Source organism: Pongo pygmaeus, chromosome 14, assembly GCF_028885625.2.
Source record: "Pongo pygmaeus isolate AG05252 chromosome 14, NHGRI_mPonPyg2-v2.0_pri, whole genome shotgun sequence".
Classification (NCBI taxonomy): Eukaryota; Metazoa; Chordata; class Mammalia; order Primates; family Hominidae; genus Pongo; species Pongo pygmaeus.
In genome coordinates, this window is record NC_072387.2 from 83,262,360 (window position 1) to 83,286,469 (window position 24,110).

At 37.6% G+C, this 24,110-nt stretch overlaps 1 protein-coding gene and 1 long non-coding RNA gene across 17 annotated transcripts in view; one reads left to right on the top strand and one right to left on the bottom strand.

The window, feature by feature from the left end:
* Window positions 1-4,890, top strand: part of LOC134738070 (uncharacterized) — a 61,479-nt gene extending 56,589 nt beyond the window's left edge. Inside the window, exon 3 of the long non-coding RNA XR_010123593.1 lies at window positions 590-4,890. This is a non-coding gene — a long non-coding RNA (uncharacterized LOC134738070). The remainder of the gene's footprint in view (window positions 1-589) is intronic.
* KLF12 (KLF transcription factor 12) overlaps window positions 1-24,110 on the bottom strand; it is a 458,192-nt gene that overhangs the window by 219,127 nt on the left and 214,955 nt on the right. The window lies entirely within an intron of this gene.

The following is a 24,110-nucleotide window of genomic DNA, read 5'->3' on the forward strand; positions in this document are numbered from 1 at the left end:
AGAAGATTTGCATAGATAAATGAGATCCCAGAACTGCTCCCTTGGAACACTTTTGCTCTCACATGGTGAAACCACAGTTAAGTAGTTTTTCCAATGGTGTGCTTTAGTCTCTAGTCGTCTTAAGGATAAGATCTCCCCCTGACAACCAGGCAACATTGTTCACATCACATAATTCTCTTGTGCACTCGGTTTGGGTGATGGAATTTTTCACATATGAAATTATGTTTAAGACCTGAAACATAGAAAAGCAAAATAGGTGCTCTGATCTATGCCAGTCCTTGTATCTTTATAGTGGATGGTTAGTAATGTTGACATTGAAGACAACGGTTACAGGGTAAATTATGAACCATACATCAAATAAAGAGTGGACGGCACTACACAGGGCACAGGAGGAAGGTCAAGGATACATCAGGGAGAAATGAATGACAGGGAGCAATAAAAGGCTGACCTGACTGCGATGGAGGGAATGGACAATAGGTAGTTTGATATTAGATTAACAACTTTTGCAGACCTAAATCAGAATTTTGATTATAACCAATATTGCAATGAGAAATCACCATGGAATTCCTTTTTTTTTTTTTTGAGACAGAATCTCGCTCTGTCACCCAGGCTGGAGTGCAGTGGAGTGATCCGGGCTCACCGCAACCTTCGCCTCCTGGATTCAAGTTATTCTCCTACCTCAGCCTCCCTTGTAGCTGGGACTACAGCCGCGTGCCACCACGCCTGACTAATTCTTGTATTTTTTAGTAGAGAGAGGGTTTCACCCCAGGCTGGTCTTGAAGTCCTGACCTCAGGAGATCCACCCACCTTGGCCTCCTAAAGTTCTGGGATAGAAATCACCACAGAATTCTATAAATGGGAAGAATACAAAGTGATGCAACAGAAGATGGGGTTTTGAGAAATCAGGTCTCAAGTATATTTCACATTTGAAAGAAGATACTAAAATCAAAAATAGTTGCTGTAAGGCAAAACATGCTGGCTCTTTCATGTTCATGATGACTCAGATAGTAGATTATACTGAACAAATAGTTGCCAATTAACTGGCTTTAAAATTTTGGATGAGAAACAGTTTCTGATGAAATTAAACTGTCACACTGAGAACGAGATTTTTTTCCAAAAGCAATGCAAACATAGGGGACTTTCTGAACGTCTATGTGCCAAGCAATATGCATTCTGAGGATGACGGATGAACCCTGCTACAGTGTCAGGGAGCCTCCAAGTCTCTGACTGAGACATTACAAAAAGCTGACAGTAAAAGTGTGGTACATTCAGCTTTATCTATGAAGGAATTGTTAATAGAGAAATCATTACAGCAGCATAGTGAGGTCTGGTAAGAGTTTACATCCCCATCTAATTCATTTCTTCTTTGAAGCATTTTTAATATGTAATAAAATTTCTCTGAATCTAGGCTCTCTTCAGAATTAGCAAATCTCTTCACATTTTGTTATTTAACCTAAAACCTAAAAACTCTTTTTGCTCATGGAGATTCATTAAATCCATATATTTGGGCCCTAAATGATAGACTCACTTTTTTCTTTTCTATACTACAAAGCCATATAATACAATGGCTTTCTTGGTTCTCTCCAAGAAAATGATAGAGATGAGTATTTGGAATGTTGAAGACTTTCCTTTTAATAGTTCTGTATTTTATTATCCTAAAATTCTAAACTCATAAAAAGTTCCTTTCCTGGGCAAAGTCTGTGTCATATTTTATATCTGGTCTCAAGAGGCAACAGGCCTGCAAAACTAATGGTGACTTTCAGATCTAGCAAGTCTATCTTTGGTTTGGTGGTCACATTTACATACACCCATACTTAAGCTCTAAATTGTTTCCCGTGGCAAAAATGACCTTATCATTTCTGAGTTATAGTGGAAGGAGGGAATATCAAATTTACAGCATATTGAAAACAGTTAATATATCCCTCTGATGAAAAATTAAAAAAAAAAACCTGCCTCAAATGAAAACAGTTCATTCTGCTAACCAAAACACACTACAGCTCAGTATGAGTGGTGTCTCCTTATTTTTATTTTGAATGAACTAACAGCTTTGGTAATAAATTCAGCTTCCCAAGCGCAACATGCATCTACAGGCCAGACATCTTCTGATTTGTCAAATCTCTATTTAACATATCCATGTTTACAACCCTTGGGCCCTTTGGATCCCACTCAGGTGGAACTAAATCCATCAGCTCCCCCATCCAAATCAGGTATTCCTTCAGGGCTCTCTATTCCAGTATAGACCAATACCAAATGACCTGGCATTCCAGAACAGAAACTCGTGCCTCATTCATGTCTCCTCCTTTTTCAACCCCCAAATTCTGTCAGTCTTTAAATGTTGGCTATTTCATACCCCAAATTGCTCTCTAATTTATCTATTTCTCTTCACACCTGTTACACATCCCTATTCTAAGCCACCATCATATATCACACCTGGATTAATGCAATAGCTTCTTAACTGATCTTCCATGATTCCTTCTGCTTCTTCAATCTATTATCTCCCAATAACTATCTACTTATCAGCAATCTTTCTAAAATACCAATCTCATGATGCAATGCCCCTATTAAAAATGTTTTGGTTGTTCTCCAATTATTTTAGCATCACTTTCAAACTTGTCTCACAATCTGGTTTCTGTTTATTCCTCTAAAATCAATAAGCCCACTCCTATGAGCCCCTACTTGCCCTATTAGTTTCAGATATTCTGAACTTTAAGTTCTTCAAGATTCTACATTCTCTGTTCATGCGGGGGTCCTTGTAAAGATAGTTCCTGCCAGGGTATGCTCTTCTCCCTCACTCCACTCACCTGCCTAACTCCTGCTTCTCCTTCAGGCATCTACATAGATTTCACTTCCTCTAGGAGAGATTACTTACCTCCAAAACCTGAAGTATTCAGCCCTTCTTAACATATATTTCCTATGACAGCATTTCTTTTCATCTTACCAAAAATCTTTCTCCCTTTTGTATGATCTGTGCCTGTGACACAATAAACTCCTAAAAAAAAATTCAAGGGTAATTAACCGATGTTAAACAATGATTATCAGGTCAATAATCTTCAGATACAAAGGACAATATTCTCTCTCTCATTTTTTTAAAGAAAACCTTATTACAGGATACTTGTAGAATGTTTCCTATTAAATTTGCCCACTAATCCAAAGCTGAAGACAGAGATAAACCACTTCCTATTTAATGACAGTCATAAATATCTAGGGCCAGACAATTCCCTCAGGGCTTTTTAAGATGTGGCTGAAAAAGCTCTCCTACTTACAGCCTTCATCCAAGCCTGGCCCACTTATTAAGTCCATAATGAAAAAACTGGAGAGAAAAAAGAGTGAATCATGGAGTCATGTGTCCTCTGTCTGGGCTGACAGGGTGGGGAAAGGAGGTGGACGAGGGGCTTACCCTAACCACAGGTAAATGGATAGATGCCAATAGAATCTCTCATAAAAATGACAGTATGTGCAAGAAAGGGAAACTTACTATCTCAGTCCTTGACTGCACACACATTTACACAATACTCCTTATTAATTATCCTTCTATTTATCCAAAAATGAGAAAAAAGAAATTAGAGACCAACAGGTAATGAAGGATGGATGGGTGAGGGCACAGCCCACACTCCCTCCTTATGGCATTACAATGGTGTGAGAGTCCCATGGATTAAGGGACACTGCAGAGGAAGCTGGCTTGTACCCTAAAAAAGTTATCCAGTCATGCCAAGCAACTGCAGCAGAAAGAGGCAATGAAGTGTGATTCTGGTGGCAACAGTGGAGGAAGATGGGGTAAAAAAAGTCATGCCATCACTAGATGTCTCACATTAGGGAATGGATGCTGCCCAGGAGGCCCCCCAGTTGGGGCCACCCTCCAGGGAGGGGGCTGGAGTCATGGCCACTGGGAGACTGAACACGAACATGGCTGCCCTACTTTAAGAGGTCCTCTAAGAAGGTGGAATAAAAGCAAGCATGATCTATATGGGAAACACCACATCACTAAGGCCACCAGAAGCAAGAACTAGACCAAGCCGGACCAGATTATAAAATGTCTCTCATTGCTGCCTTCTCTCCCCATATCCCTCCGTTTCCACCTAATGGAAGGAGGAGAAGGAAGTGACCTGGCGGACAATAATCTCTCAACCCCAAAAAGCACACCCCAAGATGAGAAACAGAAAGCTGAATCTGAAAAAACAGAATTTATATTCCCTCCCCTGAGCTATGTGGAAAAGCTTAAAGTTGGATATGAGGCTTGTGATGGTTAAATTTAGGTGTCAACTTGACTGGCTTCAGGAATATGCAGACAGCTGGTAAAAACATTTTTCTGGGTATAGCTATAGGGGTGTTTCCATGAAAGACTGACATTTGAATCAGTGGACTGAGAAGGAAGATCCGCACTTATCCAATGTAGGCAGGCACCATCCAATCAGCTGAAGGCCCAGACAGAACCAAAAGGCAGAGGAAAGGTAAATTTGCTCTGTCTTCTGAAACTTGGGCACCCTTCTTCTCCTGCTCCCAGACATCAGCACTCCAGGTTCTCTGGCCTTTGGAACTTGTACCCAAAACCCCCAAATTCCCTGGTTCTTGGGCTTTTGGCCTTGGACTGAGAGTTATACCATTAATTTATCTGGTTCTCCAGCTTACAGACAGCCTACTATGAGACTTCATAGCCTCCATCATCACATGAGCCAATTCCCCTAATAAAGTCTCCTCTCCTATATTGTATCCTATTGGTTTTGATTCTTTAGAGAGCCCTAATGCAAACCTGAAGAGTGAAACTAAACTGAAAGTTTTTCATTAAATAGACAAAAGTCACTAGTAAGTTATAGGAAATACTTATGTCAATAAAGAAAAGGAAGATAGACCTATCAGACTCATGAAAAGTATAAAATCACTTCATGTTTATATTAATACTTTAGCAAGTTCAGGTTATTCAATAAACTGACTGGAGATCCGGTCATCATAAGGGATTTAGAATACATGAAAATTAAATTATCCAAGGAAGACAATGATTTGCTAGAGTAGATAAGAGTTGGTATCTAATTAGAGCTACAAATGTTTAAGAGAAAATTCATTTAAGCCATTTCATAATACTCAATACACAAAATCATTTTGTTGCAAACTACTTCTCTTTAAAATAAATTTATTAATTGCTAGTCACAATAACTATCAAAACAGGTGTCCATAATACATGAGAATACATCCTGAATTTTTTAATACATTTTTTCAGTACATTATAGCATAATTTTAAACATCAGTGAAATTAATTTATTCAGGACTCTACATATTATGGAATGATTACATGGTTTCCAAATATGCAATTTCACTATTTCTCATGAAAAATCCCATTAAGTACATAGAATAACTGTGAAACTCCTGTATTTTCTCATTTAAAAAAAAAAAAAACTAATTGTGCATAGTAAAAAAATTGTTTCTCCAACACCACAATTGAAATTGCATTCTTGAAAGAAAGTGAACTCATTCTGCTGCCAAAATTAGTCAAATGTCTACATGTTTTTCCTTTAACAATAACACTGTATTGGCTCACTAGATGTATTCCTCATGACTATAAATGGAGGAAAACAAAATACTCCTCCACACACATTCTAATCAGGGTTACATTTTTGTGGGCCCATCTGCTTTAAATTTTAGACCAAGAAAAATCTTGAAAGTTCTGAGTTCTAGTTTTAAAACCAGAAGATAAATTCTGAATCATAGACTGTTAGCCTTTGGAAACCACTTCCAGGGCAACTTAATTTAAAGACGATTTGATAGGAGTGTCTTTTTCTTTAAGAGAGATAGACCTCTGTAAACAGTCAGTGCATATACACAAAGATCATTTAACATACATGGGTCACTCTTAATTGTGTTTTTGTGTTGCTGTTTATGTTGTTTGTTCAAAAACTTCATCCACATTCAGCAAACATCCTATAATTAGCTACGACTTCACCTACGGAGACAAGTAGCACAATGTCAGGTTCTTAATATTCCTTTGAAATTTACTTCAAAGCTGGGCTAAACAAATCAGTCAGCTTCAGCCAAGCAGTCCACCCACATTCAACAACCTTTTTCTACCTAATGATAATTACAGTCTGTAGAACAGGCAGCCTCTAATAAACAACATCAACTTTAGAACACAGATGTCTGGAGGGGCCTTTTTGTTGCCATAGAAATATCTTCAGTCCACCTTGTCCTCAGCACTAAACATTATCTTTACATTAGCCTCCTATTAAGGCTGTGTGTGTATGTGTGTTGGGCTAGATTGGAGGTATATATTAGCCCAAATTATAGGATTGCTCACTCTGTCCTGATGGTTATAAATGATTGTGGTCCTTCGTTCTAAAAAAAAATCCCCAAAATGGAGCACACAAATCTTCCTGGTGACAGCAGCCCCTGACTAATAGGTTCTTGCTCCCTTGGCTCAACTGAAAACTTCCCTAACGCAGCAAAGCAATACAGACCAGCAAAGAATTCTCTATGTTCCTTCTCTTCATTCTAAGCTCCGGCAGTCAGTGGCTTTCTAAAGTAAAGGTATCATCCATAGTTGTAAAACAGGAAAATAAATCTCATTATATCAACCCAAACATGAATGTAATTTGAGAGTCATTAATTGAGGGTAGGGATCTAAGGGACCGTAATCCTGTTTCATGATTATCTTAAAGGTTGTTTTTAAAAGAATCAGATGAACTTCCCTGAAGCATACGAATGGCTTAAAACTACAAATTCATTTTACACAGCCATAAATACTTTTAGTGGAAATACTATACAGTTTGAGACTATAGGTACAAAATAGAACTGATTCATCTATAATGCTTATAGTTTAATGTGCTGATTTTAAAGGCCATTTAAACGAAAATCTTAACATGCATAAAGATAATTTTAAAAGGAAAAGAACAAAAGTGTAATTACTTGGACTTTTATTATCCCAAAATGCTTATGGTGTGTCAGAGATTAAGTAAGGACAGAAAGACTGAAGAACAGTTTTAGAAGGGTAAGAGATTCAGAAACTGTACAGGAGAGTATAAAAAATTTGTTAATGCTCAACTATTTTGAGGCAGGCATTATATTTCTCAGTCATTTTACACACCTAATTTGTTTAATTCAAAAATGCCAGACATTGTAATTGGCCTTTTGACATAGGTTATCTCAACTATTTTTTAAAAACCATCGTGGAAGGAAATGGCATTAGAATATCATTTCCATTATTATAGAAGCGGATACCAAGCTTAGGAAGATTAAGTGACTTACCCAAGTTCACAGACGTGCTTACTGGGATGCCAGGAAGTGAAAATGATTCTAATTCAATAGCTCTTTCCAGAACTGCATTACGGCATGACTTTAGGTGTTACTTTATTTAGCAGAATGGTCACACTTACACAAAACATTCTAAAGTGTTCTTTAGACAAACTTTCTCAGCACACAGTTATAATTCGCTGTTAAATCACGAATCTTTAATGTTCCTTCTATTCTTTTAATTTTCAAAGCTAATTCCTAATTGTATAAGTACTAAATATCCCACTTCACTTTCAATGAGGTAACTCACTGAGGTCACTTTCAATGTAATGATTTAAAGTTCCGAGTTATTTTCAATAAGATGATTGTAACTAGGATTGCTGAAAGTTTAACACAAGGAGAAACCTAAAAAAAATTCTGTCCAGCAACACGACCCTGAGTTGTTCGGTTAATGCCATTTCTTTTGGAGAACTGCTAAGACATCTATCTGTATATTCTCCATTAGTCTATCTAATAGGACACAGCTGGTTTATTCAGATCAGTTCTCCTGTATGTGGCACTGATAAATTATCTTTATAATTATTTTGACAAAAATGTTGACCCACAAATCAAGACACTATATTTTTTCATCTGGGTTACCGGAAGTTTTCATGTAATATGATCTAACAAAAGATATCTTCTCACTTGGCTGATGTCTAATTGATACATCAATTTTTTAAGGCAATGCTGGTTTTTTTAAAGGTCTGTTGCCTGTGTGGCATTTGTGTGTGCCAGAACATGCTGTGATAGTGATGAAGTGATCTTCATATCAAGAGATGGGCAATAAACACTAAAATTAATCACAGAGTCTAAAGTCTTATTAATTATGGCATTCCACAAACACATAAGGCTGTAAGTAAAACAGTACAAGGGAAATAAAAGGGAATGACAAATTTGATATAATATTTGGAAATATACTAAAAAGACAAAAACCTGGCTATCTTTTCAGGATATTCATTTTACTATGAAATTTAGTAGGATTTGTACCTAAAGCCAAATTCAAGAATAGAATTGTATAATTACTGGTAAATGTTTATTTACAAATCAAGTCATACAATTCTCAAAAGGTAGATCGACTAAATTTTAACAATTAGGTGTGTGGGAAGGTTCACGCCCTAGAAGTATCACAATCTTCGACTGATCTTGAACTCAATCTACAACAGAATCAAGCTAAAGATATCCTAGTGCAGGGGTCCCCAATGGCCCATAGCCTGTTAGGAACCTCGTCGCATAGCAGGAGGTGAGTAGTGGGCCAGTGAGCCTTTCTGCCTGAGCTCCACCACCTGCCAGCTCAGCTGCGGCATTGGATTCTCATAGGAGTGGGAGCCCTATTGTAACTGTGCATGTGAGGGATCTAGGTTGCATGGTCCTTCCGATGATCTGAGGTGGAACAGTTTCATCCTGAAACCATCTTCCACTCCCACACCTTGGGTTCCATTCATGGAAAAATTTCTTCCATAAAACTGGTCCGTGGTGCCAAAAAGGGTGGTGACCGCTGCACTAGTGAACATAAGACAGCAGTTGGCATCAAGGATGACCATAATCAGACATTTTTAAAGACAAATACAACATGGGCAATCAACAACCTTCAGGCAAACCTCTGGAAGGCAAGGCTAGCAATGGAGATAAAACAGCTCAGAAATAGGCAATCGAAATTATCTCAACCGTAACTTTCAGATTTTAAAAAGTCACATTTAAAGGATTTACCTGTTAATCATAGCTATTAAGGATCCCCTAATAAAATCCACTACCCGAAACCTCCTAGCACAAGTGCAATAAATTTGTTTTCTGGGATGTATAGGTTGATTTATGTAACAATCATCGCCCAAAAATCTTTTAAGTTCTGTTCCTTGGATGGTTTAATCTATTGTAAATGCAATTTTCACTGGAAAAGAGAGAATAATGTGCTATTTCTTATTTACCTACTTCACTAAGAGATGGAAAGACAGTTTCTCATGTTTTTTTTTGTTTTTTGTTTTTTTACTAATTCAGTTCATTTAACTTTGCTTCCAGCAGCTCACCATAAAATTTGGGTCCAAAAAGGCCAAGGAATGTATTATCAGAAATGTTAGCTATCTCTAGGAAAATCTGTCATTCATTTAAGTGATAATCTTTAAAATTAGCATAACTATATTCTGGATCATTTTATTACGAGACGATCATGTGATTTCAATGTCTGAGTTTATTACCGTTGTACGAGCAACATGTTAAGTTACAGCTGTAACTCCCAGGGTTGGTTTAGCAGGAAAGTGATAGAGGCAGACTTAACAGTGATGCGTGTAGTTCAGCAAAGGCCAAATGACAGCACTGGGAGCCATAATGGTGGTTTCCTAGTAATTCAAACAGAGGAAAGTAGCAAGAATACACTGATCTCAGAATACCAGGCTTGTCAGACTAAAAAATCCTGTGCTTTAACAGTCAGTGGTTGACAGCAACTTACACTAAGCAAAAAAAAATCTAAAACAGATGTCATGGTAATTTCAATTTTATAGCTTTCTAAAGTGTTGATTCTATTTAATTTGCATGTTTGTTTTGTTTTGATGGCTGTATAAAGACCTATTACACAAGGGTTCGAAGCCTGTTTTTAACATATACTTAATATCATGCAATATTATAAGCCAAAAAATTAAATATAATTTTAGAGGTATTCTATTCAAGACGATTTTTCCCCTTTAGAAGGACCTATTCATTACTCAAATTTAACCTGCAGTTTACCATTGCTTCTCTGTTATTCAGTCACCTCTGACTTTCAAATTATTGTTTTACTTGTAAAAGGCTTTTCATCTTTCCTGCCGAGCTAAAATCTGAGACAGCGCTAACCTTGTTTATGTTCATGGGGCTCTGTTGAAATATGATATCATCATGGATAATCACTGCTAAATTAATAACCTAGGCAGATAATAGTACAATAACTCTACAAATACACAATTCAGAGTGAAACCAACATATCTTAACCTAAGTCCAAGAATCTCCATGAACATTATTTCTTGTTCTCTTGCCATTGTTAATTTACGTTTTAAAAAAATCAATTCCAGAATTTAATTACCAATTACTTTAGTAACTTGAATTAATTTAGTAACTTCAGTAATCTGGATTTGTTCTGTATTGTTCCCCTTATATCATTGCAGTACACACATAAAATCAGATAACATGGTGAAATACTGCAGTGAAAATAATCCTTTATCTTTTAACTCTGGATATATAATAAGATAAAATTTTGTTAATGTGCAATACATTTTTCACATGAAACATCCATCAGAAGTTTTTAAATGTTCATGAGGATGGTTTCTCTACTTGAAAGTTTCATTTCAAAATGCTATTATTCCTCCAAACTTAATTAACCTATCTAAAACCAAACAGATATCTTTTCCTCAAATTAGTTCATTTCACCTTCCCAACTTTTCTCCATGCCTGTGTTGTTATCACAAAAACCTAGAATGCAAACGGCTGTTTGATCTTTTTCTTTTCCCCAATATCAGATCATTCATTTGATTACACTGGAGTTTGGTTTAATATGTGTATTGATTGCCTTTTCATCATTACTCCTGTATCATTCATCCAAGTCATCAACTCTCACCACAACGATGGTGACCAACTCTTAGCTGATGTCACCAACTCCAATTTTTTTAGTCCCCCAAATGCTCTAAAAGGAAAAAAATACTAAAATAGATTTTTTTGACAGACACTCTAATACTCATATTTTTGTTTATCCTACTTGGGATACTTTGTACAACCTGAATCTTGGATTTGCATGTTTTATTAGTTCATAAAATTCTTAGACAATATGTTTTCAAATATTGACTCTCCATTTTTTCTCCTGTGGGAAGTCTGTTAATACAATCTATCTTTTTACATTTCCATTTTCCTTTGTGTGTTGCCTTCTGGGTAATTCTTACATATATTTTCCAGTTTACTAATTCTCTTTAGCTGTGACTCACCTGCCTCTTAATCTATTCCATTTTTTTATTTCTACAACACTTCCCATTTTTAGAGGTTCCATGTGGTTCTTGTTCAGATCTTCCTGATTATTGTCAACAGTTTTTCATTACTTGCTCACTTTTGTGGTTCATCTTTTATTTCTTTAAATAAGTACATACAGCCACTCTATCTTCTATGTTTAATAACTCCAGTATCTGTAACTCTATAAATGTTTAAATTCTCAGTTTCAGTGCTTTGCTTAATTCTCACATATAATGTCCTACCTCCTCATCAAGTTGGTGAAAAATGATTGTGACCTGCCTGATCTTAGTCTGTTAAAATCCTGGAAACCTACAATGTGGATTCTAGAGAGGGGATTTCTGCTTGCTTCTTCTGAAAGTCAGGGTGCTACTGACTTGAAAACTGTTTAGCCCATCTCAAAAGGTCCTACTTTAATCTGGGTATCTCAGGTTCAAAACTTTCCTCCTTACTACTTGCCCAAATCTAGGTATTCAAATAGTGATGTTTATATACATTGGTCCTCAGAGCAATCACCATTACAGTTACCAGCTCTGATTAGGGCTCATCTGTTCTATTTTGGTAACGGGGACAGTAGAGGCACATTTCTTCTAAGAGATTTTCCACTACTTAATCCCTAACAGTATAACCCAAATTGTGTTTATCAAAGATACAGTTGTGAAAAGATACATCATTGAATGCAAAGTCCATATTATTTTCTTAGCAACATCAACCTGTTAGTCCCCATTCTAAAATATATGATGGCTCTTTATTCATTGGAGCATATTAACCTCCCCTGCCTGTTGGTCAATAATCTGTTAATGTCTTATGTCTACCTACGGTTCCTCCAGAAGCCCCCTTCTACCCTCACTGAGCTGGCCTCTTTATGGTTCCTCATGTTCAATACATATTCTGCCTCCATTCATACAGCATTCTCCACATTTGGACTATCCTATCCTCTTTGCTCTACTGATCTAAATTCTGCCTACTTTCAAAACTCAGCTCAGACCCACTTTCTTTCATGTAACTTTCCTAATTCCAATATTTATTTGTCCACTCTCCTCAGCTCTCAGTCTTCTAAGCTTAACACAAAATGATACTCAATCAAGAAATTCAAAAAACATGAAAGATCCTTATAGGCCACCTATTAATATTTCAGTCCCCAAATTCAAAATTAATCAAGACCCAGAGTAGTTAAGTAACTTGAAGAAGGTCATCCAGGTGTTAGATGGCGCAGTCCATCCTAGCATCTGGTTCCACAACATCAGTGCAGGGCTCATTTTAATTGATACTTCACTGGTCTTTCAACACTTCGGTTCTCCCCTCTGAACATGATCTCTGCACTCAAGGCTTCCCGTCACAGTGAAAGCCTAAGTCATTACAACGACCCACATGATCGACCCTCTCCCTTCCTGCTAGCAAACACCAACCTCTCTGGCCACATCATCTCCCACATCTCTTCCCCTGGCTTTTCTGCCTCAGACACAATGCCTCAAACACAGAAACACACTCCTCCTTCAGGCCTTCGTACTGGCTGCCCACTTGCCTGGAATGAGAATAGTCTAGATTAACTGCCTGACTTAGTCTACTGCATCTTTCAGGTCTTGGTTCAATGTCTACCTATTAGAAATAGGCCTGAGCATCTTATTAAAATATTAATCCTTCCAGCCAGGTGCAGTGACTCAGGCCTGTAATCCCAGCACTTTGGGAGGCCGAGGCGGGCGGATCACGAGTTCAGGAGATCGAGACCATCCTGTCTAACACAGTGAAACCCCGTTTCTACTAAAAATACAAAAATTAGCTGGGCATGGTGGTGCATGCCTGTAGTCCAAGCTACTTGGGAGGGTGAGGCGGGAGAATCGCTTGAACCCAGGAGGTGGAGGTTGCAGTGAGCCGAGACGGAACCACTGCACTCCAGCCTGGGCGACAGAGCGAGACTCTGTCTCAAAAACAAAAAAACAAACAAAAAAATTAACCTTTCTGATTAATCTTTAACTCTCCTAAAGGTTTTCATTTTCTTTTTCTTTTTTTCTTTTTTTTTTTTTTTTTGAGATGGAGTTTCGCTCTGTCGCCCAGGCTGGAGTGTGATGGCATGATCTTGGCTCACTGCAACCTCCGCCTCCTGGGTTCAAGCAATTCTCCCACCTCAGCCTTCAGAGTAGCTGAGATTACAGGCACCCACCATCATGCCCGGTTAATATGTGTATTTTTGTAGAGACAGGGCTTCACCATATTGGCCAGGCTCGTAATGAACTCCTGACCTCAGGTGATCTGCCCGCCTAGGCCTCCCAAAGTGCTGGGATTACAGGCGTGAGCTACCGCGCCTGGCCGGTTTTCATTTTTCTTTACAGCACTCACCACTGATATTTAGTTGTTGATCTCTATGCTATCTGCCCCACTCCTCAAAGTAATAAGTTCATGATTGTCTATTTTATTCCTACTCCCTAAAACAATGCCCAGTACATGGTAGAAGCACAATAAAATATTTGATGAATGAACAAATCAATGAATGACAACATCAGGTACAGTTATGTAATGTACAGCTGGCATTGTGGCAATGGCCAGAGTATAAAGATCATACAGAGATTGCCCTTCTCCAGTAGTGCTCATGGTACAGGAGAAAATGGACAATACGTACTTGCTGATCAACAGATGCAAGATTTATACATAAGATCTTTCAGATAATTACAAAATCTTTCGAACGTGCACCTAAAAGATCACCTTCTAACCCTCCCAGCCCAAGGTATCCAAAGTAAAATTTGCAAAGTCTTCAACTAGGTTCCGTTTCCATACTACCAGTGGCCGAGCATAAAGCACTTGTCAGAAAGAGGACCTCATTTTTCAAACAATTCGACTAGTTAATAAGTTTTTGCTTCCTCATATATTCCAGTTTTGCCTCCGTATAACTTCCAAAGTTTGTACTAACTCTGCCTCCTGAAGTACACATGATGAAGCATACAACATCAACAATAATCTTTCAAAAATCTGAAAATCTGTTGTCTCTTCACATATATGCCTGTTCTTCTGTGGACTAAATGCTTTTTGTTACTTCAATGATGCTTAATATGGGATGATTTTCAAATCCCTCACCATCCTGGCCACATATACCTTAACAGATTGCTCATTTTCAAAGTAAAGTATGTTGCCCTCACAGGACAGATGTAGCATGTCCAGCACAAAGTCAAGGGAATTTTAATAACTGTGATATCCAGCCAGCCATTCATCAATCTACATATACCAGGCATCCACTAGGTCCCAACAAACTTACGTTTGTTTAAAAACAAAATTTTTATAGGTGCATTTAAATATCTATTAATCTTCTTGGTGTTAACTTCATTCAGTCCACACTTTTCCATTTTGTCCAAACAGCTTAAGGGAAACTTCTTTAAATTCTTTGGTTTTTCTTGATCTACTATTCCAAGAATCCTCTCAATTTGGTTATTTTGTATATAATCACTCTGTACTTATACATTTCTATATAATTTATAAATTTTCTAACTTTATACTTTCAAACGTTATTTTCTTTGGACACATTTAATGGCTCAGCAATGTGAGCAGAACAGAATTATTAGCCTCATTGATAAATCGATAAGCAGGAGCTCATAGAGATTACAGCAAGTTAAATGTGTAGCTGGAAATAAATTCCAAGCCTTTTGATTCTTCATTTGTACTAAGTCTCCTCCCCTGGCCAACCTTCTGAGCAGGCTTTGTTTTTTTGGAAATATTCATATTTGCTCCAAGTTAACACAATCTGTTTAATATTATTTTCCCCAGAAAAAGTTTGGAAATTTTAAAATTCTGTAGTGTTTGAAAGCCACATCTTTGCCCTATTTTGAAGGTATAATATTTGATAGAACTAAAAGCAGGCTTAATCCTGCTTTTAGAACTCACATGCTCTAGTACTCAAATGCCTAAATATATTTGGCAAAATTTGGTGATCAAGTCATAAATGTAACACTATATAATAATCTTAAACTACAGATTGTTCTGCAATTTGTCTTTATTAAAGCAACTTGAATCTTAGCCACAACATTTTTAGGTAGTGGAAATTGTGAACTATATAGCAATGAATTCAAACTCTTGACCCTTAAATAAAAAACTTTATAAGATAAATAGTTAAGAGGGGTAGGAGAGAGAGAATGGTTGAGTCATCATAGGATACAAAGTTTTAAATAACAGGAATAGGTTTTGAGATCTATAGCACAACAGGCTGACAATCATTAATAATAATGCACTGTATGTTAGCAAATAACTAGGGGTGCTATGGTTTGAATATTTGTCCCCTCCAAAACTCATGTTGAAATTTAATGCCCAATGTGGCTGTATTGAGAGGTAAGGGCTTTAAGAAGTGAAATGAGTTAATCCATTTGTAGATTAATTGAACAATTAATGAGTTATTAATGGGTTATCATGGAAGTGAAACTAGTAGCTTCATTAGAAGAGGAAGAGACACATGAGCCAGCAAACTCAGCCCCTTCATCACGTAAAGCTCTATGTCACCAGGGAACTCTGCAGAAAGTCCCCACCAGCAAGAAAGCCCTCAACAGATGTGGCCCCTTGACCTTGGACTTCTCAGCCTCCAAAACTGTAATAAATAAATTCCTTTTCTTTATAAATTAAGCAACAAAAAACAGACTAAGAGATTAAATATCAAATTTTTACCATGAAAAAAGATAAGCTAGGTGATTGATATTATTAGTTTGACTTAGTCATTCTATACTGTGTGCATATCAGGACATCTCACTGTGCCCCATAAATGTATACAATTGTTTGTCAAAAATATTTACAAAATTTTAAAATAAATGAATAAAAATAAATGGCTAATAGGAGGCAAGAGCATAAGGTATGGTGTTAGATGAATGAAAATATTTATTTAAATTTCATGGCTATTAAAATTAAAAAGTTTCATTAGGAAGCTATTTCAACTTTGGTTCAGAAAATCAATATAAAATGACAAAGAAAGAAAGACCCAAGTCTAACAATATAAATTTAGTGGATATGCAGGATAATCTTTGAAGATGCTATTTAGCAAAATTCATGGCTCCAATACTGCCCATGTACTCTGTAGATTAACAGATTAACAGCCAGATACATTCCTACAGTCAGGGACAGAGAAGCAGAACAGTGGTTTAGAAGTTCACAGAAATGTTCTTGAATAAATGCATATGCAGTGAATTTCTATGAACTGGAGAGTATTTATTTCCCTATTCTAATTGAATAATTACAGATTTTTGAAGAGTACCTAGAATGTAATAAACACTATGTCAGAAGTTATAGAAATAAGAAAAATGTTCAGATAATAAGACAGTACAAACTAAAAGTTGCATTCTTTATGTTGTGAATTATGGAAATGGATTTTGTCTTTGTGCCTTCATTCTATGTCTTTATTCCAAAGCAAATATCGTATAACCTTTTCAATAAAACTCTGTCATGTAGGCCAGAGACTCTGCCATTAGCTCGTGTTTCTGTTCCTTTTATGTTTCTGTAAGATACAATGATTTAGAACAGGATGTGTCCAGGGCTTGCTTTTCTTGTTTTGATGCAATAAGGACATTGCTGATGGTTTAACTACTGACTTCTCCTTCACAATAACTCCCAAAAGGTAGTTTCTAAAATAGCTTCCACACAGCTTCTCAGAAAAATGCTGCCCATTGTTTATTTAATGAGGGCTACTAGAGCTATAAATATTTAGTGTTCTTTTTCTCAGTTCATTATGTTCAAGTTTGCCTTTTCTTCTTCAATAGGCCATTAAAAAAATCACCACAGTTTATTAGCCCACAAGTGTGGGTTCCCACTGTGTGGCCTTCCTTTAAGCAACTCCCAGGGAAAAATATAAACTTAAACACTCTTTTGTGGATACTGTTTTGGATTGAATTGTGTTCTCCAAAATGATATGTTGAAGTCCTAACCCTCAGTACCTCTGAATGTGATCTTATTTGGAATAAGGTCATTGCAAAGATAATTAGTTAAGATGAGGTCATACTGGAAGACAGTGGGCCCTGAATCCGGTAAGACAGGTGTCCTTATAAGAACAGGAGGAGAAACACACAGAGATACACAAGGAGAAGCAGAGACAGAGATTGGAGTGACACATCTACAAACTAAGGGACACCAAGAATTGCTGGCGAACACCAGAAGCTAGAAGAGGCATGGAAGCTTCTCTCCTACAGGTTTCAGAGAGCGCATGGCCCTGCTGACATGATAACTGTGGACTTCTAGCCTTCAGAACTGTGAAAGAATAAATTTCTGTTCCTTTAAGACACCACGTTTGTGGTCATTTGTTAAAGCAGCTCTTAAGAAGCTTATACATAGGCTAACTTATACACCAGAGTTCTTTGTTAACTCTTTAAGCAACAACTTGGCTTTTTATCTCTCTTCAGGTTTTACATTCCTTCTACAATGATAAGCTCCTTCTTCTCCCCTCACTCATGGCATGAAGCTTTACGCTTCCTCCTCTGGCTTCTCCCTCTCTCTCTCTCTCTCTCATATCCCTCCCCTACTTCTCCATGTTATTATCTTTCATAACTTATCTCATGCGTTACCTTCTCCAAGAAACCTTCCCTTATTTCTGGCCAAGCTGAGCACTGTGCTGAGCTGTTTTCCCCAAGCAGGGCACACATTTCTCCGACACAGATCTGTCTTCCCCACTAGACTGTGAGCTCCTGAGGCACAGTGTTTCTGTTTCTCATCACTGTACCCTCAGGACTGAGCTCAGTATCAGGCACACAGTGTTTGTTGCATAGATTACTTTTGTTTTGCATTTTCACACACTTTCTTCTTCCCATAGTCTAGTCTCGCCTCTCCTTACACGTCACTTAGTCATCAGTTTGGTAGTCAGCAAGTCATTTTAGGGTTTCCTTTCTTGGAGAAAATCCTTCCACATGTAAACCTAGCAAAAACCAGCTGATGCAGCACTTGGGAGCCACAGCCCAGCTACAGGAACGAGGGCTAGGCCTCAGGTTTGCCATAATTTTAACCATCAACTGTAAATCACAGTGCACATTTCATTCAGCTTGATTGTCCACCCTGATGGTGTGTGGCAAGGCCAGAAGGAGAAGCATTCAGTGGATCTAAGCATGAATAAGAAAACCCTTTCCTTCCAACCAATACAATGACCAAGAGAGTCCTTAGTCCTCTGTTACTCACAGGGTATACTGCTCCTCTTGCATAGTGAGAAAGGGAGAACTGGACTGGATGGGCTAATAAATAAAATAAAGCTTAGTTGGCAATGACCAAAATAACAAATTTAAACTTGGCAAAAAGACAGAAACCTTTTAATATCTTTAAAATAAAAATATTTTTATTTTTAGAAAGCACTTTTTTGTATAAATTAATATCACCTTCATTATATTTTTATTTCAGCTTTTATTATTTGAAGTATAACACTTTTAAAACTGTACAAACAGCATATGCCAAATTTCTAAACATGGTGATACAAACATTATAATTGCATCTGGAACAGCTTTATAAACATTTTTCTATTAAAAGAAAAGTTTTTTTAAAAAAGGAGGAGCAGAGTCAACTGTTTTATAAGAAATCATTTATACTGCATATCCATGAATTAAACAAATTTATTTTTAATCTTTGCTGGTCGCTGGCCAGCCCAGCTCTGAGTCTTTAAGCTGACTGGCTTATTCCTGCCAAAATCAATAAATGTTCCCTGGCACCTTTGCCTTCCCATCCTATACCCCAAACCACTTTGCTCTGACCTACCTTAAACCCCATTTTCTGACTTACTTCTGATATCTGCTCCTGATCCCTTGAATTTCCTTTTCCAGGTCCTTCTCTGGCACCCGGGTTTACCACCTCTGACAGACCCACTCTCCCTATGTGGCTCACTCTGCTGTAAGTCTGGGCAGACATGAGAAGACCAACCCACTCGTCCCCTGGGACCCTATGCCTGCTGCAGGCCTTCATCAGCAGGGGGTGGTTGTGCTTATTACAGCCCCAAGAATTTCACTGAAGTGAGGCATTTTCACTAACTAACTCCTACCTTGACTGTTCTGAGAATAGTACACATAGCAGGCACTCGAATAGATGTGGAGAGAGCCAAATAACTTTTTTTTCATTAGGAAACAAACATCTATAAAGTTACAGAAAAAGCCAAATTCTCCAGCTGGCTTTTGATAATCAGTATGAGTTGCACGGGTAAAGCAAATTTAAACAAGGTTGGAGAACGCCTCTGTGAAGGACCCTCTTCCCCACATTCATTCTTCAACAGGAAAAAATGCAAGAGACAGCACACAGGGATATTCTAGCACAGTCTCTCTTCCTTCAAGAGAGCTCTCATCTGTTACATTAGCAAAAATATAGTTTCTTTAGTAAATGGTCTGGGTGGGGGGTGATGGGCAGGGGAACTATGTGTTTTCCACTTATGTTTTCATCTTTTTTTTTCCTTTCGGGATCCTACATTTCCCCTCTTGCTTGTTTTTGCTTTCATTGAAGAATTCCCAAAAGTAAGTTTTCCATTTTACACTCTGTATTAGTTTCCTAATGCTTATACAACAAATTACCACAAATGGAATGGCTTAAAACAACAGAAATTTATCCTATTTTAATTCTGGAAGCCTGAAGTCCAAAATAAGTCTTCTGGGGCTAGCAGGGAGACATCTGCAGGGCTGGCTCCCTCTGCAGGCTCCAGGTGAAAATCCATTCTTAGCCTCTCCCAGCTTCCAGTGGCTGCTGGTATTCCTTGGCTCCTGTCTGCGTCACTCCAATTTCTGTTCCATCCTCACACTGTCTTCTCTTCTGTAGTCAAATCTTTTCCTGCTTCCCTCTTACAAAGGCCCTTGGGATTTCACTTAGGGCCCGCCCAGATAATTCAGGATAATTTCTCTATCTCAAAATCCTCAACATAATTGCATCTGAAAAATTTCTTTTGCGGATGACAAGGTAACATGCACAGGTTCCAGAGATTAGGACATGGATATCTTTAGACGTCACTATTCAGCCTCCCACAGCCTCATTTCCGTAAAAGTGTTACCTTTCCAAGATTGCCTGCCTGCCTGCCTGAGCCCCACACACAAGATGTTACACCCTTTCCTTGCAGTCGCTGCTCTGATATACCCAGGCCTCTTTTTCAGTTGTTTTTTTTTTTTTTTGAGATGGAGTCTCGCTCTGTCGCCTAGGCTGGAGTGCAGTAGCACGATCTCAGCTCACTGCAAGCTCCACCTCCCAGGTTCACACCATTCTCCTTCCTCAGCTTCCCGAGTAGCTGGCACTACAGGCACCCGCCACCACGCCCGGCTAATTTTTTTGTTTTTTTTTTTTTTTTTTTTTTTTTTAGTAGACACGAGGTTTCACCGTGTTAGCCAGGATGGTCTTGATCTCCTGACCACGTGATCCACCTATCTTGGCCTCTCTAAAGTGCTGGGATTACAGGCGTGAGCCACCACGCCTGGTCTTTTTCAGTATTTTTGAATTTAGGATTGACTTTCTTTCTTGATGGTGGATTTTAGCTCAATTACATCTTCTCTTTTCCATGCAATTTTTCTAAAAACTCAGCTCTCCACAAAGACTTGAGAAGGAAACTTGAGAAATCTCCTTTCCAGAAGTTAGTGTTTACCTTTCTACTTATGGATAGTTTGAAATTTGTAGTGTTCTCCGTCTTCCTCTTATGCCAAAAACGTGGAGTTTTATGATTTTATCCGCTCTGTTCTTATTGATCTTGCATAGATTTTTAGAGGATTGGAATAATTTGGCTTTCATAATTAAAAAGCATAAATCCTGTATGAAACAGGCAAATAAACAGTACTCCAACTTGGGGAAGAGCTACTACTTACACACACACACACACGGCTTTAAAGTGTTAATTTTACATAATGGCTGACATTTTGAATAGTTATTCATAGAAATAACAATTAATTAAAAGATACAGCTTTATTGAATTCCAGAACTGGGATAGACCACAAGAACCAGAGATACCAAACATCTAGTAAATATTTCTGCCTCACTATAGCAGAGGAGCCACAGAGGTTATTTCTTCTGCAAGTATCTACCCCACAACACCCCAGAATCCTAAAAAGTAAAAAACTGAATGAAATTAATGTCATTATGTTGAATGTAGCACTTTCGGTACAATGCTTTATATAGCGAATATAAATAAACACTGTCAACATCTTTGCCTCCTATTCTCTGCCTATAAAACAGCAATCATAATATTTAAGTAAGAACCATCTGAGAAATGTTATGATGAATTAGCCAGAGTCTGTAAGTTACTTTGCATTGAGGGCTTAAGTAGATCATTTAGCTTTGATGTATGAAGTGAGAAGGCAGAAGCTTTAGTGACAGACTGTAGTCACATAAATTAATATATTAATATTTAACAAAGAAATGGGAGATGAGGAATTGGGATGTCTGCATCTTCTACACTGTAAGTGCAAGGATTGACTTTGAGCTCCTGCAATGATACAATTGTCCTTATTTGTTAACTTCATCTGTCCCCAGTTAACAGGTAAAAAACATATTCAAAGCAGTAAATGGTGTCAGCAGTTATTTTGAAGGTAGGGACATGCACACTAATATTCCGTAGGCCACTCTTGTGCTCAACTAGGTCACAGAATGGCCATCTCTTTAAATTAAACTTTGCAGCTACTGTCCAAATTTGGACGAGCATCGCCAAAAATTCACTATCCAAGGTTCAGCATGGGTTATATACCAAGTGTCTGATTGGCCCTGCCTTAAAAGGAAACATTCCATTTTCTTAGTGTTCATTTTATCTGCTACAAAAATGATTACTTTATAAATGCTATAAAAAAACTCAATACATAGCATTTGTACTAGGAGACAGGCACTTATTATACTAATAAATCTCAACACCTTTCCTGGTACTACCCCCTCTGCCTAGAATGATTCCTCTCACATTTACACTAACCTTTCCAATGCCTAGATCAGTGGTCACCACCTTGGAGCCCTTCTACACCTTGTAAATCAGATATAATCACCCTATGCTTAGAAATATATTATTTTTAACTACCTATATTTTTGTACCCACCCATACTGCTTATGACATACATATATGATGGCAACATAGAAGTACATTTAAGAGTCCAGCTTTTAGTTTATACTATGTACCAAGTTGGACCCTACCATTTATTTGTAGTTATCACCCTGACTGACAGATCATTCTTAAGACTCAGTTTCTTCAAGGAAGAGAAAGACAGTAATAGTTAACCTCATAAGTTTGTCAGAAGAATTAAATACATGAAGTACTAAATCTGGCAAACAGGCAATCAACAAACACTAGCTAATATTTTTATGCCTGCTACAAGTATCCTGCTTTGAGTGTAAACTCTTTGTATTGGAGATTACAGATTATGTATTTGGTGACCCCGCAGCATCTAGGCCAATGTCTTGTACATAATAGGTACTCAGAAGGCTTTTTAAAAATCAAACTAAGTAAAAAAATACTAAACAAACAATATTTGTTGGGCTTTTCCACTGTGAAGACACAGTGAGAAATGGAAAAAAAAAATCATTCCTGACCTTTAGGTCATTAAATGCTTAATCTAGTTAAAAAGCTTAGTCTAGCTAAGGGGTAGTCTTTAAATGCTTAGTCTGGTTATATATACACATACACATATATACAAACAAACATATACACATACATCTACACACACACACACACCCCATATACACACACACATATCTATATATACAGAGAAAGAGAGAGAGAGATATTTTTCTGCCCACACTCACAAAACTGAGTGAAAAGAACCAAGGAACCAGCTCAAAAGGGAATGCAGACTTGGCAAACACAAGTAAAACTTAAAACATACTTTTTCTTTTTTTCCCCAAATATTCCTCCTTTTGTAACTCCTCTTCTTACTCCTACTCAAATCTTTGTTTCCATGGCAATATTTCTACCTTGAAGTTCCACCACTGAAATGTCTACAACTATGTCTACTGCTCTCTCTTTTAAATTGCTACTAGAAAATTCAATCCTCCAGTCCATGATATACATGAACTACATAAATGCCTACTAACTTGAGGCACATTTCTCACCTCATCCCCCAGTACTATACAAGATGTTTTTTTACACAGAACTATTTTAGGCCCATTTTTATACTTGATAAAAAATAAACTCCAAGAATTTCAGACTCTGTGATGTGAGCTAGATATAACCCAAACTCATTGAGACTCAAGCTCTTTACCCAATACAAAGACAACATTTAGAGAGCTATTTAACAATCAAAACTAGAAAATAAGAAAGGATGCCAGTAAAAGAATTATCCAACAAGGACTTATTTCTTACCACCTGATCTTGAGTTTGGCTAGACACTGGATTTCTCCTGCCAGAACCCCAGAAGTGTTAAGAGAACCCTAACTGCTATTGTGAGGTTTGAACTGATGAACTCTAAACCATGCTGCTATTAGACTCTTTAATGTTGCTTGGTTTACTCTTAATTCCTGTTTTGAGTTGTGCTGCCAAAGTTCTGAAGACCTGAAACATGTCATTACCTCTGAATTGAGTTAGTTTGACTATTCGGAAAACCAGTCTGATTCTGGAGAATCCCTGCCAAACGCCACAAGCTAAATGGGTACCCTGGAATCAAACTGTTGGTACTAACTCAAAGAGCACATCTGCTCCTGAGCTTCTGCGAACAAATGGGAGAATCTGTAACTACCCAGGAGCACTGTCCACATCCACAGAGGCCCCCAGATACTTAAAGATCATTTTTAGGAAATCTTGAAGTTCACAGAAAATTCATTGATTTAGTTCAGCTGTTCCTTCAAGAATTCTAACAAGGCAGCTCCTAAAGTGTCACCCAGGATTTACCACGAAAATTCCTAGAATGGTTATCTGTAAGTTGAATCAATGGCCTAGAAAATTTGCTAACCCCATGACAGAGGAGTTCTGACTCCTATAACAAAACCTAACAGTAACTAATCCAAAACAACTGCCTTTTATGATGCTGCTA